Source organism: Podarcis tiliguerta (genome assembly GCF_965153285.1).
Source record: "Podarcis tiliguerta genome assembly, chromosome: 2".
In the NCBI taxonomy this organism is placed as follows: domain Eukaryota; kingdom Metazoa; phylum Chordata; class Lepidosauria; order Squamata; family Lacertidae; genus Podarcis; species Podarcis tiliguerta.
In genome coordinates this window covers 66,122,843-66,139,729 of record NC_139535.1, presented here as the reverse complement: position 1 = coordinate 66,139,729, position 16,887 = coordinate 66,122,843, and the positions used below count along the sequence as shown (strand labels likewise).

The following is a 16,887-nucleotide window of genomic DNA, read 5'->3' as shown; positions in this document are numbered from 1 at the left end:
GTGATTATAAATGTCCTTGTTTCCAGGAAGTACATCCCCGCCCCCTCTCTTATTACTGGCAGGCTTTCCTGAAGGATATTTGCATTTAGACAAAGGTATATTGATTGCAGCTGTTTTGCAGAGAATAATAGGCAAAGAGAGTAAACATAGTTTTTAAAGAGGCTAAAATATATCCTGAACTAAACTAAACTAATTAAAATAAAATACAGTGTGTTATGAGGAGTTTGTGACATTCCTAAGAAGTGAGAATCCCACTTACTTGCTTTTCTTTTTGTTCTTTGGAACTTTATAAAGACAGCGGAGTAAACTAATCAAAAGAGAGAAGTGAGGAGAAAGATGTGAAGTGGTGGTGGGGGGGTGATATTATTGTGTTTCCATGTCTCTGTGTTCAAACACTGAGAGGAGGTATGACTGGAGGCAGTGGCATAGACTGGAAGGAGCCAGAGAAAATACCAGATGGACTATTGAAATGGTGGCAGGAGGATTCAAGATTAGGCCTGAAATGACTGAGGAAGCCTTCCTTAAGTTGTGGCATGAATATAAAATAACATTGCTTAACATTCATATTATTTGAGCTTGGTATATATGTTACAGTGGAGTGAAGAAATAGTTTGGTTGAAAGCATAAAGAAACGTATGGTTGAAAAAGTAAATATTGTGTATGTTAAAATAAACCAAACTCCATATTTAATCCAAGCCACCAAATGCCTGCCGGAACACAAAGGTTTTTAATGTTTTCTCTTCTGTTAACCTACAGGTGAAGGAAATCTAGAGCTCGTCTACAAAATGCCTCTTTGTGTAAGTCCCAGATGGAGGGCCAGAGCTTAGCCCCCCCCCCCCCAGATGAATTGATGAAGGTGATTGGTTTTGTTTTACACCAATCACACTATGGTGTGAACCTGACCTCAAAATCAATAAAGTGGAATAGGAGACTAAAATAGCCATGGCACAAATCAGCAGTGAATTAGGGGAGAAGAGCAATGGCAAGGATGACTCAGTCACTTGTCATTCACCATCTTGAATTGTGTGAAGAATTAAAAATGGTGATTAAAGTCTGTTATGGAATACGTAACCTGCAAGAAGTGATCTTGAGTGAGCACCCACAAGATCAGTCTCTCACGCTTGCTGATAAATTTCTGTGCTAGCACTATTGCATTACAGCATTTCCCGCATTCCATTAAGCATTGCTCAGCCTAGCTTGACAAGCAACTTGGCTGCTGTACCCTCTTGTCTTGCAGCTGTGTGAACAGCTTGCACTTTGGAGCAGTTCTCTGTACACCTTGGACAAGGGAGCAGCCAAAAGCCAAGGTGAGACTGCATAAAGTTAACTGAAATGTAATGGGTAAAAGCATGAAGTGATCCAAATGTTGATGGATGAGAGTTGGAAGCCACACTTAATAACTGTTGACAGTTTGCTCTGTAGAGATGCAAAATGACATTATTGTGAAGCTTTTGCATAGCTTTCTGTCTAGGGGTACTTGCTTAATGGCCTTGGAAGGCTGGTGGCTACTAGCTACTGCACACCCACCTGGTACTGGGGACTGAAGGAAGCCATTTGACTGTTCTGAACACAGCCAGAAAAAAGAGAAATAAGTCTGAAAGTTTGCAGCTTTCTGAAAAGAAGCAGTCTTGTGTAGACTGCGTGCTGTTCCTTTGGGGAAACGGATGCTACTTTAAATACCAGCTTTGTTTGTCTAGGTGTCTGCCTGCTGCTCTGTACTTAACTTGCATTTTTGTAAAAAACTTTAAAAACCACAACATCAGAAGTCCTCAATATTCACAAGGGAACTGGTCCTGTGTAAAAGTTGCTTCTGAAACTTCCTACTATTAAGGAAAGTAGGCTTGTGAAAGAGTAAAGCAAGTGGGACAGGGGAGGAAAGGAACCCCACATTACAACCCTGGATGTTTTTAATCAAGTTGATTCATTCTAGTTTCTAAATCTGTAAGTGGAGACATCAAACTGAATTTTAAAGTCCTTTTCATTCAAGGTACAAGTTTAGGCCGAATAATAACCATTATACTTCATCTATGACCTATTTAATGCTCAAGTCACTACAGTACTTTTCCGGTCCCCCCCCCCCCCCCGATATATCTGCAGGTTTTTACTAGGCTTCCAAATGCTGTTTCAGCTTGATTTATAGAAAATGCTTAGTCACTGACATTAGCTTTGCTTTTTATGTGTGAAAAAAGAGACACTCCTTAGCGTTCCTTTCTGCCAAGAAGCTGCAGCTGCCCTGCTGTTGAGAAAGCTGACTGACCAACTTCCTAAAGGTCTTCCTTTATGGCTGCAGATGAACTGTGGTGTAGCAGTCGGACCATCAAACAAAGGGATTGGGTGATTTAAGTCAAAATCCCCATGCAACAGTGAACTTCACTGAGTGAGTTTAGGATAGTCACCACCTCTCAGCCAACTTTTCCTCACAAGGGCTGTTGTGAGGACAGGGGGCATGTATGCTGCCTTGAGATCCTTGGAATATCAATCATGGAATTGTAGAGTTGGAAGGGACCCCAAGGGGGAAGTAAATAAAGGAATAAACTTCTGAAATCGATGCACAGAAATTCAGCTACCTGCAAAAAGTACAGGAGACTCGTTTTCCCCCCTGAAGTCCAGCCAAAGAACAAAACAAGTACACAAAATCCTCTGCAACTAATCTGTCACTTTTCATCTGCTCTGATGAGAAAAAAAGTGCTCAATTCAGTTAAGATGCCCTACTTTTAGGCTGAGGAGACCCTTACAAATTTGGAATTTCTAGACTAGTTACTTCAGCCAGTTATTATTGGTAGGAAAACAAAAGGATTGTAAATCTGTGCATGGAAATTGCCTCACAGAGGAAGGATGTGGACAATTTGGTGAAGACTTAACAGCTATCTTGAAACATTTGGCTGAGAGGCCTGCTGCCTTGTTATGCAAAGCCCTTGGCATGGCTTGGTCATTGTTGTCAGACAAAGGGTGCTAGTGGGCAATTTAACCTTTCTTTAAAGCCCTTACCAAAGGAATGTACCTTGACTCACCCTCACCTGCAGTGCCTGGGGCAGGGAACCTTTTTCAGTTGAAGGGCCATATTCCCTGCTAGTCCAAGGGTCCCCCAACACAAACCAGTGATAAGAAGGGCCAGGGACTAAAGTAGGCAGAGCAACAAATGTTACTTCTACCTTTGTGCAGGAGACTCATTTCTTCCAGGGCCGGCCAACAGGTAATTGCCTCAGGTGGTAGGATTGGCAGGGGCAGCAGATCCAGCCTCCAAGGAATGCACTGCTGCCGCCGCAGGTGAGGTGGCAATGATAGCTCCTTTGAGGCCTGATCTGCCACCTCCTCAGCAACCCCCCATCCCCATGCTTCATCTACAGTGGTCTCGTGGTGAATAGGAGGTGCTGCTGGTCTCCTCCTACCCTTGTTCTTCCCCTTGTTCCTAATGTGCATCTTCACTCACCCCTTCTTCCCTGGCAGGGGAGGATGCCATTCTGTGATTTCCCTCAGGTGTCAAAATGTCTTGGGCCAGCCCTGGTTTCTTCATGCACAGACATCCCTTCATCTAGTTCAGGCTTCCTCAAACTCGGCCCTCCAGATGTTTTTGGCCTACAACTCCCATGATCCCTAGCTAGCAGGACCAGTGGTCAGGGATGATGGGAATTGTAGTCTCAAAACATCTGGAGGGCCGAGTTTGAGGAAGCCTGGTCTAGTTCAATAAGAAGCATGAGCAGAGCCAGACAAAAAAACAGGGCTTGGGAAGGGCGTGGTTTGGGAGAGAGTCCTGAGGACCAAACATGGAGGAGGGCCATATTTGGCTTCCAGGCCCAAGGTTCCCCACCCTGGGTTTGTGGAGCAGAAATCTGTTTTACTTAATATAGGAGAACGTATTTATTATTATTATTATTTCAATATAGTTTCTTCCCCGCTTTATCCTCACAACAGCCCTGTGAGGCAATATGACTGACTGACTCAAGGTGAATTTCATAGCAGAGCAAAGATTTGAACCTGGCTTGGTCTCCCCAATCATTGTCCGATAGATTAATATGCTAGTCATACTATCATACTGGTTCTCTTGCCAAGAAAAAAGCAAGTAGTTTTTGGATTCTAAACTGGTCTTACTTCTTTCTGACAAGTGCTACCTGCCTGAATGTTTGCATTTGCAGCCCCATCACCTGTCCACATTCAACAATGCTACAGCTCTCCAGCTTTGTCGTTGTTTAGTCATTTAGTCGTGAACCCATGGACCAGAGCACGCCAGGCACTCCTGTCTCCCACTGCCTCTCGCAGTTTGGTCAAACTCATGCTGGTAGCTTCGAGAACACTATCCAACCATCTCTTCCTCTGTTGTCCCCTTCTCCTTGTGCCCTCCATCTTTCCCAACATCATGGTCTTTTCCAGGGAGTCTTCTCTTCTCATGAGGTGGCCAAAGTATTGGAGCCTCAGCTTCAGGATCTGTCCTTCCAGCGAGCACTCAGGGCTGATTTCCTTAAGAATGGATAGCTTACACACTCATATCTTACAACACTCAGAGAAGGGCTAGTTTGAAGTTCCATCCTGAGCTGCTAAAGTGATATTCTCCCCCTCCTCTGGGGCAGGCAGGGGAGGATAGTTAGTGGTTCAAAGCTATTACTAAAAAAATAGACCTCAGATCACAGCCAGTAGAGAAGATAAGCTGCATTTCTCCCCTCTATGCTATTCTCCAATTCCAGAATTGGAAGCTAGAAATTGCAGCTTTGGATGTGATTGGCAGAAGTTAAGCGAGACCTCAGTACTGCTGAATCTAATTCACAAATTAAAACATTTGCTAAGAAATATACACATTGCCAAGTAGGAAATGGGAAAGACATGTGATGACATATTATAGTTCACATATTTTATTTGCCCCCAAACTAAGAACATTTCAGCAGAATAGTGTCCTTTGAATTTGACGACAGCATCTGTGAGCTGTGTAAGTAGGTTACTTGTAGCTGTGATTCATCATTCTAATATGAATTCCAGAAGTGTGCCCGTATTAGTCAGTAACAGCAAGAGGGTACTCCTGAAGCACCTTACCTAGTAACTCGTTTAGCCTGGCATGAGCAACAGCCTTTTTCAGCACAGTGGAGTAGGAAGGTGGAAAGGAGTCATATCAATTGGCGTACAGAAGAGGAAAACCAGGACTCATCAAAGCTGCTTGTGGTCTTTATAATGAGGTTTGACTCACATAACCTTTCCCAGGGATGAAAGTGTATTACGTGTTTTCCCCCCACCACACACCAAGATTACGGTATATCTAGCCTGGGGAACAGTGCTTGTGTGCCTTTAACAATTATATAATGGGCAAAGATTCAGCAAGTGCAATTCCTGATTGCTGCATTTCCAGGTTGTGGGGTAAAAAAGCACCTTTTCAAATTCTAGCTGTTTCACAATTGTTAAAGGCACAGAGGATGCTACCAGAAAAAGGTGGCATCTCTATAAAAAAAAATTTAAGCCTCTAGCCCTTATGTTTCCAGATATATTAAGGGAAAACATGCAGACAATATTTTGCTCACATTTTCAGTATGAAGCAAGCTTGCTCCTGCTTTGCTGCATCCTACCCAATGAATGGAAACCACTGTTTAATGATTAATTGATCAAGGAGAGGAAAGCAGCAATAGCTCTGCTAATTGGACAGAATTTAAAGGAGGGAAACTGGATTTTGATGTGTGGCTGTAGGATGACTTTCCTTTTGGGCCAGGGATAAGAAACTAGTGGCCCTTCACACATTGTTGGATTCTAGTTCCCCACTACTGTTCTAGACTCAGCCTTAGAATTAAGACTTCACGATGATTGCTTAGTAATTTCTGGTGCTAATTTCAATTACTTGCAATGCATCTTACTGTATTACATTTACTATCCATGGTCTAGAAGGATTGTGTGACTTTATCTTGGGGAGGTGCTTTGGGCTCAGTCCAGCTGTGCAACTGGGGGGGTCAGAGCTTGGATCTGTTTGTTTCCCCTGACTTTAAATGCTTGTTTATTCCTGTGAAGAGAAAGATTGGCTTCCTTGACACACACCCCAAACATGAATGTTATTGATCAAATTCTTGTTTTCACCCTCAAACACTGCAGGCGATATTATGGGGGGTGAATTATAATAGCTTCACAAACAGGCCCCACTGCTCCCAAACCTGAAGCTAAACTGTTTGACTGATGCAGTGCTATGGGTGTGATCTGAAAGAAGAATCAGGTTGTCACCTTTTTGTTTTCAGAAACTCAAAGCTGGGAGCCTCTGAGCATACATGGAAGGCCTGTCCTTTGACAAGTGCCTGCTTCCTGCTTGTATTAGTGAGCTGGGGAAATCTGGTGGTGGAGCCTTTAATCGCAAGGGTAGCTTTGTGGTGCCATATATGTTACCCTGCCAAAGAGGTGGCCTTGGATGGGAGAGAGATGGTTTGCAGCATCGGGACTTAGGGGGAGAATCTCAGGTTCTGCCAGACAGAGCTCTTAAAAGTAAGAATCAAGTACCAGTCTGGTCAGCTTCTGGATATGCCAATTTGTCCTTTGCCATGCGCAGCAAAATGTATTGGGCCAGTCTTGTTTCATGCTAGAATGTCTAGTCCATGAGACTGATTACTCTTATAGTGATGGCTGATCCTCTAATGACCTTCCCATGCCTAATCCTGCATCTGAGGACTCCTCTCTTAGCGCAGGGGTGAGGGTGTTGCTGAACTACAACTCCCATCAGGCATAATGCAGGGATAATGCAGTTTGTAGTTCAGCAACATCTGGAGGGCTAAAGGCTCCACATGCCTGTCTTAGTGGAAGAGAAAGTACTCTCTGCTACGGAAGATACAAGAACAAGTGTTTTTTTAATTTTGTTTTTTAAAAGAAGTGGGAAAGCTTTTCCTTTCAGTCTGTGGCCTGTTGCTAGGAAAAATTACCTCAAGGCCTGTTGTTAATTTCCGAGACCTCTGACCCCACAGATTTGTGCTAATCTTGCCCATTAGCCTTGCCTTGTTCTTTTGCCTAATAGGCTCCAGGGACTGGCCTCTTTCTGAAGCACATCTTATTGATTCCAAGCCAGGGGGTTGACGCTGATATGGTTCTACAGACCATGTAAACTAAGACACATAACTTAGAGCAGCTAACATGTGGCACTGGAGATGCTGTTGGGCTCTAACTCCCATCAACCCATGCTGGCACAGTCAATGGTGAGGGGTGTGGGGAGTCCAGCAACACCTGGAAGCCCACAGTGTAGCCACCCCTTGCCCTAGAGTTTTTTGCGCCTTTCAAAGAATGTAAGATCCTTGGTTTGAAACTCACGGTTTTGTTTGGTGGAGGCAAACTATGAGCCTCGGCTCATATGGTATCTTAAGTCAAACCATTGGCTTAGTGCTGTGTAGCACAGCAGCAGCAGGACTGAGGAAGGAGCACAGCAGCCTCTCTAGGAACCCACGTGCTTGTATTCTTTGCACTACGCTATGGTTTGGCTTGGGGGTTACATGAGAACTGAGCCAATGAGAGAGACCATTCTGTGCTGGCAGAAGCTCCTTCCTGGACTTTTGTGGTCTTTGCTAATTGCTCCTTCCTGGACTTTTGTGGTCTTTGCTAGGAGCAAAACACAAAGCATTTGGTAGAGAATGCACACATTAATGTGCCTGATTTGCATAATTTGCAAGTAATTACATATCAGGCTACTCATATTGGAGGACCTGGGTTTTGACCATCTTAGCTGCTGGCATTGATTGGTGCTGACTCAGATTTGGTCCTGGGCCTTGAACTGTAACCTAACATGCAAAAAATTGAGCCTAGGCGAAGGGGATTCCTTCACTTATTTTGGTGCCTGGAAAAGCTTAATTTCTGCATGCCAGTCTGCTGTTAAAGGCACAGCTTCAAAACTAGTAAAAAAAAGAAGAAGTTGGCAACCTCGTTCACAAGAAAATAGAGTTACAGGATCCCAGTTTGCATTCTTTCTGACAGTTCTTCGTACACTGGGGTGGGGTAAGTTCCTCTGGTCCTTCTAAATTAGATAAGGTGCAACCTTAGCAAGGAACAAAGAACTGATCTTGTAAGCAACAAAATTAAAATCCCTCTGACCTCATAGGCAGGGAGAATGCCCTTGCCCTTGTAGCGACAGCTCCAGACATCAGGCCATGAAAGCTAACTTTAGTCCAGGCTTTAAAAGGTTTCCTCTGCCATTAGACAGAATTTGCCTCCAAGTTTTCATTTCAGTGTTGGCATTCAATGCTCCTGCTCTTGGCCCCAGCTCTCTGGCTTTGAAACTTTCTCTGGCGTGGGCACGTGGGGAGGGGGGCAATGCCACCAAACAACAGTATCTCAAGGATTATCTGAGCAGTAAATGCTAAGTAGGCAAAACCAGATAACCCCTCCTGAGTTCTCATTAACATGCCAACCTTTGTTTGCCAAGATCTGATTTAAAAGAAAAGAATACAGATCATATTTTTGGTGCTGTCACTTTAATGAAAGTATCACTTGACAAAACCAACAGAAGAGAGAGACATTTGCAACCAATTATGTTATTGCTGATCAGTCAAATTGCATTGAAAATTACATGTTGAGTTTTATTCAGGGCTGCTGATAAATTAACTGGCAGCCTAGTGCTGAGATCCGGTATCAGTCTAATATCACATTGGTTTAATTTGAAATGCAAAAGAAGTGGGGGCATTTGTGGCAGGAGGCTAATGTAAGCTACATGGTTATTAACACGGTGTAGCAATAGCCATCATTAGCAATGGCTGGAGGGATCCCTTTTTTTGTACCCCTTGACCCAATCAAAAGCAGCATTTGAACAGGGTATAAATCAGAATGGGATTTGGCTGTGTCTTATGTAAATTCATAGCTGTGGCTACTTTTAAACTTCTGCTTTCACAAAATATAAAATTATTCCTCATAACCACAAGAGGAAGTTGGGTACTTCAGCATATAATTCGGAGGTTACCAAATCGCTGGCTAACAATCAGTTTATGGAGAAATACTTGCTCTGCACTCCTGCTTCTGGGGAAGATAGTGATATTTCCTCCCTACGGCAGATGCACTTCTTGGGGGTTTGCGCACAGCTCCATTTTCTTAATTAGTACTGACATTTTGAGCTATCAAGTCATAAGCTTTTTTGGGGGGATGGAAGAGACTCAATCAACTGATGTCTTCAGAAAACAGTTTGATTTAAATGCATGGAAAATAACAGGTGAAAAAAGAAAAAGAAAATTCATATCTTAGGACTGGATAATAAGGATATTGTAGAGGTAGCAGGCTTTTTTTTTGTTTTTTTACATCCATGGCTATTGGATACACCATAGAATCCAAGCTGCATGCCAATGACATTTATACTATGCACTCAGAAAAAAATATGTAGATTGATATATCTTTTTAAAAGAAAACTCCAATTTTGCTTTCCCCTTTTGCTCTTCATTTGGATAAACTGAAAGCATGCAAATCTAATTTCTGCTTTTGAAATCTGCATTGATTCCTCCTTTTTTGGTGCCAGCAGGGCTTCTCCACTTTTACCGCTGATAGGCAGAAATCCAGCCAGCGCAGCTTTTCCAACATAGAGGTACAAGGTGCTCCGGTTGAATTTCTGCCTCTCTGTTTCATTGTTAAAGTCATAGGATGCTGTTAGAGAGAAAAGGTTGCACCAACTGGCTGGCTGGTGCAATGTGGGATTCCAGAGTGTGGGATAGGTGATTAAATTCCCAACTGGCTACAGAAACCACAGGCCTCCAAACTGGGGCTAGAGAAGGGAAGGGCTGAGCTCGCCTTTTGACGCATGGTTGCCTGGAGTACAAAGGGTGCCGCAATGATTTTGAGTAGTCACCTCCCTATTTTTTGTTCTCTATTGCTTCTCCTTCTGCTCTATGAGGGACAAAGAGGAAATCCCTCCAGCTCCCTAATTGTCTTCTGCAGGGTTTTTGAAAGCAGACCTTCCTATCAGACACCCAACAAGGAAAAGAAGAAATTCAAAATGAACACAAAGAGATAGGTGTCTCAATACTGCAAGAGGTTGCAGTACAAAGCAGTGTGGTGTGTTTCTTGAAGGTAGCATGGTGAGACCTTTCAGTGCATGAGAAGCCACTAATGGCACGTGATACCAATCATGTTTAGCATCAAGTTGAATTCAGTTGCTGGAGTTGGCACAATCTGTGTGTTTGCGGTGTGTGTGTGTGTGTGTGACTTTGGCAATCTTTTGCAATATGTCACCCTGTGTGAGGCCCCCAAATGGATCTTCTCAATTTTGTGCTCCCTTGCCTCAATGCCCTTTGTGGACGAACCACCTGCACCACCCAAAATCATGTGCTGGTGTATGCAGGGACATTTCGAAACCTCGGATGGGTTTCAAAAGCCACCTGCAACATTCTGGAATTTGATGTTTGTATTGGAATGGCTGGCTTTCACCTTGATGCTGATACCAAGGACTGCACGTGAGAGAATACAGAAGTGCTATGCGTAGCTGGCTCTCTTTAGCTCAGGGGTCAGCAAACAATGGTCTGAGGGGGCCATCAAACCGGCCCCCGGCCTTTGCCGCCCGCTCGGTCAGTCCCTGCATGGAGCTAAACTGGCACGGCGCACCGGTTTAGCTCCGTGCAGGGACTGACTTCCAGGATGCAGCCACTGCTTCCGATTGGCCGCAGGAAGCTCTTGCAGCCAATAGGAAGGCGCAGACACCTCCTCCTCCCCTGCCATGGCTTTGAAAGCCAGCGGGGAAAGAGTGGCAGGCGTGTACGCTTGCGCATGTGTGCGTGCGCTCCTGCTCTAGCTTGTGGTAAGAAACACGACTGGAGAGGGTGGAGCATTTTGTGTTCTATTTCGGCCCTGAGCAGGACGAAAGATAAACCACATTACTGATTTTGTACCTCCTCCTCCGACCAGTGGCAAATGCAGGACAGCATTTGCATGCCCAGTTCCCTTTAGAAAAGAACCCCGGAAATCCACACCACACCTTTAAAGCACATCCAGTGCCCATTTAAAGCACATGACTTCCCTCTAAGAATCCAGGAAACTGTGGAAAGTCATGTGTTCAAAATGTGCCTTAAATGTAGTGTGGATCTGTTTCTTCTTTCTAAGCAACTGTTTACAGAGATGCATAGGTTGACCAGGTATTTTAAGGGCACAGCAGCAAGCCCTTGGGTGATTCAAGTTCCAAAGCAACATGAGTACATGTTTCAGATTTAGTTTAACCCAAGAGCTATGGGCTCCAGCTCAGAGAGAATTGTTCCGTCAAACAACCTGAACTGTAGCCACTGTAAACCAAAACTCTAATGACAAAACCCTCGAGCGGTTTTCCCGATCAGCTCCTGCAGGATCTAGGAAGCAACAAATGCAGTTATTCTTTTTCCTTGTTCAAGGATATTCCTTCACATGCAGCCCAGAGTACATAAACCTTCTTTATTTATGGTGAGAATGTGAACATCACACTTCTCTTCGCACGCTTCATGTTAAAACCTAGGTGTTTGGGTAAACTGGTAACTTAAATGTTCCAGAGATTTAATTACCAAAGCTGTGGGTGGGTGGGTAAATAAAAAGGTATTTAGAAATATAGATTACAAATAATTTAGAAGAGCTAGCAAAGAATAATCATGAGAAATTATCAGTCCTCCAGAGCCTGCCTTTGCATTCAGGGAAAGCCCCTAACTCACCAAGGGTTTGAGACCCATTGGCTACCTTCACCTGGTATAGGCGACCAGTCAAAATTGTTTTCCAGGGTGTGGCCACTGTCACATGCTGCCAGCTTCTAGGAGCCACAGGTGAGAGCTAAGTGCAGGATGGGGACCAAAGGTGAATAAGATACCCCAGAAGAAGCACAATGTGTCCCCCACCAGAAACCTTTGCCTCTCCTAACACCTCATACACCCCACAAAATATATTAACTTTTGAGGTACAGGTGAAACTCAGAAAATTAGAATATCGTGGAAAAGTTCATTTATTTAAGTAATTTAACTTAAAAGGTGAAACTAATATATGAGATAGACTCATGACATGCCAAGCGAGAAATGTCAAGTTTTTATTTGTTATAATTGTGATGATCATGGCGTACAGCTGATGAAAACCCCAAATTAACAATCTCAGAAAATTAGAATATTAAATGAAATCAGCAAAACAAGGACTGCAAATACAGCGGTACCTCGGGTTAAGTACTTAATTCGTTCCAGAAGTCCGTACTTAACCTGAAACTGTTCTTAACCTGAAGCACTATTTCTGGGTTAACGGAGTCCGTAACCTGAAGCGTATGTAACCTGAAGCATATGTAACTCGAGGTACCACTGTAGAGCAATATTGGACCTCTGAGAAGTAGAAGCATGCATATGTACTCAGTACTTGGTTTGAGCCCCTTTTGCATCAATTACTGCCTCAATGAGGCATGGCATGGATGCTATCAGCCTGTGGCACTACTGAGGTGTTATGGATGACCAGGATGCTTCAATAGCAGCCTTCAGTTCTTCTGCATTGCTCGGTCTCATGTCTCTCATCTTTCTCTTGGCAATGCCCCATAGATTCTCTATGGGGTTCAAGTCAGGCGAGTTTGCTGGCCAATCAAGCACAGTAATCCCATGGGCATTGAACTAGGTTTTGGTACTTTTGGCAGTGTGGGCAGGTGCCAAGGTCCTGCTGGAAAATGAAGTCAGCATCCCTATAAAGCTCTTCTGTGGAAGGAAGCATGAAGTGCTCCAAAATCTCCTGGTAGATGGCTGCGTTGACCCTGTACTTAATGAAGCACAGTGGACCAACACCAGCTGATAACATGGCTCCCCAAATCAACACAGACTGTGGAAACTTCACACTGGACTTCAAGCATCTGGCATTGTGTGCCTCCCCATTCTTCCTCCAGACTCTGGGTCCTTGGTTTCCAAATGAGATGCAAAAGCTGCTCTCATCAGAAAAGAGATTTGGGGAGCCATGTCATCAGCTGGGAAGGTAAACTGTGTTTCCGTGCGCTGCTCTGGTTTGTCAGAAGCGGCTTAGTCATGCTGGCCACATGACCCAGAAGCTGTATGCTGGCTCCCTCGGCCACTAAAGCCAGATGAGCGCTGCAACCCCAGAGTCGTCCGCGACTGGACTTAACTGTCAGGGGTCCCTTTACCTTTAAACTCAATATACATAAATTTTAATTAATGACTGATTACTTTGTAGCAGGTGACTTCCATTTTTTTATTAGTTATTTTAAGTTTTCCTCCATCAGTGTTTATGTTATGTGCCTAGAGATTTATTTCCAAACGCCACACAAAAATATACAGTGTCTGTCTCTTGGAACAAGTCTCTCAACCCTTTAGGCTGCCCCTCTCTGCATAATCATTATTTATCTTTGCTCTTAAAATGTTCCTTCTCTGAATTTGTCCTGTCCAAGAGGGCTTAGATCACTTCCCTTGCTGCACCATAGCTGGGAATTTGCAAATACTTTTATTCAGTTTGTTCTATATAGCACCTCTTACTTCCCAGATGCTGGCTTTCGCAATTCTGGAAATCAACGAGGTGCAAACTTGGATTCCTCAAATGCCTACTTGCATGAATAGAAACACCCCTTTACATTCACACCCCACAAGGTAGTTAAGAAGGTCCTCTTTTTGGGTGTTTTTGGGTAGCCACAACAAAGAAACACAGCAGTCCTGCCTCAATCAGAGGCAAGAGATGCCCTGGACTGCCAATATATACAGTATAGTGTGTGGGTCCCACTTAGACTTGTGATATTCTTTTTGCAAAAAAATGGTGCATCTGCAATGTGAATTTCACAGGCTTATTAAATGATGAAGAAAAAGGCCACACAGTGTAGGTAAGCACCTAGTGCTCATTGGCCCATTTATCTTGTGGGTTTCATAACAAAATGGCAGAGTCCAATCTTAGACCAGCATTGAGAACCGGAGAATATGAGCTGTTGCTTCAACTTCTTTTATTCCTTTCACTTTACAATTGAAGTAAGAGAGCCTTGGGCCTATGGCTGGCCCAGAACGTTTTGGTGTCTTGAGGCTGAAAATACAATAATAGTTTAAACAATATATTGATCAAAAATATCCTTCCTTTTAATAATTCCTGAAATCTGCCACCCAATGCAGCCATTTAATTCTACCTTATTGCATGGGCAGCCTTGCTTTATACAAACAAAATAATAATAATAATAATAATAATAATAATAATAATAATAATAATACTTATATTTTTGTGTGTGGTGCTTGACTTCTTAGCATTTTAGTGTATTTCTGACAAGTGTCCTTCCAGTAAATTCCAATAATCTCCTAGAGATTACTTAACATATTACAGCAGGCTTTGGGAACCTATGGCCCTCAAGATGTTCTTGGACAGCCAGCATGGTTGATGTTCAGGAATTATAGTCCACAAACCACCCACCCCTGTGCTATGGAAAAGGAATCTGCAGCTGTTCTTGCCTCACTGTTGAATGGGATTTGCCAATGGAAGGGTTGTCTTATGTCTAGCAAGGGGGAATAACATTCCTGGTGAATACCAGCTCTGTTACTTGTTACCCCCGCCCACCAGCTGCCATTACTCTTATCTTGTGAAGTGAATTGAGACTGATAAGAGTGATGTCGGGATTTCCTCTGTCTACAGTCCGACAAGATGGAGTGGAAGACAAGTATCAGTGCCTTTTAACTTCCAAGTGTTTTGTCAGAACAGGTAGTTGCCTCTTTACGGGAGGAACATGAGTCTTCCTCCTGATAGGGACCTGGAGGAAATGTGTTTGTGTTTCTTCCATGATGGATGACACAGCAGTTTACCCTTGAAATCGCACACCCTGGAAAAGGATAATCAGGTTTCAGTTTCAAAGGTGTTTTCACACATTTGGCTTCAATCAAATTTTCTCAAGCTTTCTCTCCAAACAAATATTACCTTTATTTTGTTTGCCATGTACATTGTACGGCCCAGGGAGTCTCAAAGCTCCCCTCTAGAAACAAGAGACTGCAACTTAATTCTCTTTGCCACCTTAGTAGCTTTCTAGAAGAGGGAGTTGCTGAGCTTCAGTGCCAGCACTGCTGAAGGCAAGAGGACAACATTGCAGCTAGCAGGCAGTCGTGTGACTCAAGAGACCAATAGGGTTTGCTGTAGGGCAGGAGTGGGGAACCTAATTTGTATGCACATATGCAGTGCGTTTTTCCTTTAAAGAAATGTTAGGGGGTACTCTCATTTTGATTCAAGAAAATCACCATTTTATAGTTCAAATTAGGGGGGGGGGAACTGTAAATGGACAAAAGTACAAAGATTCACAAAGTGTTTAGGGTATGCGTATCCCTGTGCACCCCTAGAAAAAAGCACTGCATATATGCAAATTTAGAAAAAAATACTGTAATTTAAATAGAAATACCAATATTTTACTATAGAAATACCATTTTACTATGGTGAGGAAGACTGTGACCAGATGACTTGTGAGCCTGTTCAGTTGTCCAGGTGCTAACTGTTAATGGGCACCCTCAAGTCTTCTCCTCTTCCTTCTTACTTTATTTATTTATTTAATGCCTGAAAATGTGACAGGAAGGCTGGCAACATCAACCCCACCATATGAGAATCCCTTACAATCACCAGTGCCGGGAGACAGCGTTTTTGCCTAGTGCCTAAATATATGTAACAAAGGTGTCAGGCAAGTCTCCCTAGGGAGAGTATTCCACAAACAGGGAGCCAACACAGAAGAGGCCCTTTCTTATGGTTCTTTATCTTTATAATGGACAGCATTTCAAATAGCATTTCAGATAGAGGACTCCTCCAAAGAGATGACTGTCCCCTGCAAAGTACCCTACTACTACTACTACAGCATCAATGAAAAATTTCTTCGTGAAAGCCTGATCGCCATAACCAGAAATGATGCAGAGGAAACTGCCCTGGCCTACAGAATACATCATTATCTGGCACAGAAGCAGAGAATAATATTTACAGCCTTCCAGCACATAAAGCAGTTTTGCTGAGAGACGCTTCAAATTTTGTTTGTCATGGGTGTGGACTGGAGTCTGGAAGCAATGTGTCAGAGCTTACCAGGTCTACTTTTGCTCATCATCCTAAGTCTTTCCTCCTCTTCCTTAGCAGGATAAAGAAGCGTCCAGTTGGCTGAAGAGGCTTATCAGCTCTGTCTGTCTGGGTGTTAACAATCTATTTGTCTAAGTACCTGTCACATTCACATGCCATGTTTCCATTGTGACTCACTATATTTGTCTGGTTATTTTTTTTCCAGTTCAGGGTTGTGCGTGCGTCTGTGTGGAGGCTCTCTGCCTTGCCTTATTGGTGCCACCATCCTGAGGCAACAGCTAGTTATATCTAAACTTTGTCCAATAACAAATCAAGCTCCATTCATTGTCCCTTTGAGGCCATTCCTATATCCCACATACAACTCCCGAAAAACTGTCTCGTAGAAACCAAGGCTGTGTTTATTTAAATCAACAAGCTGAAATAAGTCAACCTTTGAAATCAGTAGGATTTGGCTGTGCAAGATGGCATCCTCACTGGGGAACCATTGCGTTCTTTGTGTTTCAGGATGAAATCAGGGCTGACCCTACCATTAGGTAGTGTGAGGGAAGCCACCTCATTTGGCAGATGTGGAGAGTGGAAGCAAGGTGCTGGTACTCAGAGCTGCGTGTGCCACACAGCATGCCCTGTGCCCTCTAAGCTAGCTTGTGATGGAAGACGGCTTTCCCATCAGCAGCATTACAGTCAGATTCAGCTACTGGTCTGATTAGCTCCCGTGCATGGAATGCCTTTGGCTCAGGCAGCAAAATTAAATTCGATAAAATGAAACAGAAATCCTCCTACCTCCTCCTGCTGCACTATCTGCTACCATCAGGGACCAAGAGCTCATTTAGACCTGATGTGCCACAAACCACCTTGCTGTGGTTTTGTGGCAGCAGGTAAAAGCAGATAAAGGCAAATGAGTCAGGTGATCCACAGGCTGAAGGAAAAGGCAGCTGCCACAAGCCTGCTGGAAATATGAATTAACTCTTTCCCCATTGCCTG

At 43.6% G+C, this 16,887-nt stretch overlaps 2 long non-coding RNA genes across 2 annotated transcripts in view; one reads left to right on the top strand and one right to left on the bottom strand.

The window, feature by feature from the left end:
• The window catches only part of LOC310672183, a 47,251-nt gene extending 31,331 nt beyond the window's left edge, over positions 1-15,920 (top strand). The window contains exons 6-7 of the long non-coding RNA XR_014508458.1: positions 757-797; positions 15,616-15,920. This is a non-coding gene — a long non-coding RNA (uncharacterized lncRNA). The remainder of the gene's footprint in view (positions 1-756; positions 798-15,615) is intronic.
• Positions 13,812-16,007, bottom strand: LOC310672184. Its single transcript, XR_014508459.1, has 2 exons — positions 15,916-16,007; positions 13,812-13,905 (listed from the first exon to the last, which is right to left on the bottom strand). It is a non-coding gene; the product is annotated as an uncharacterized lncRNA (long non-coding RNA).
• Between the last annotated feature and the right edge of the window lie 880 nt (positions 16,008-16,887).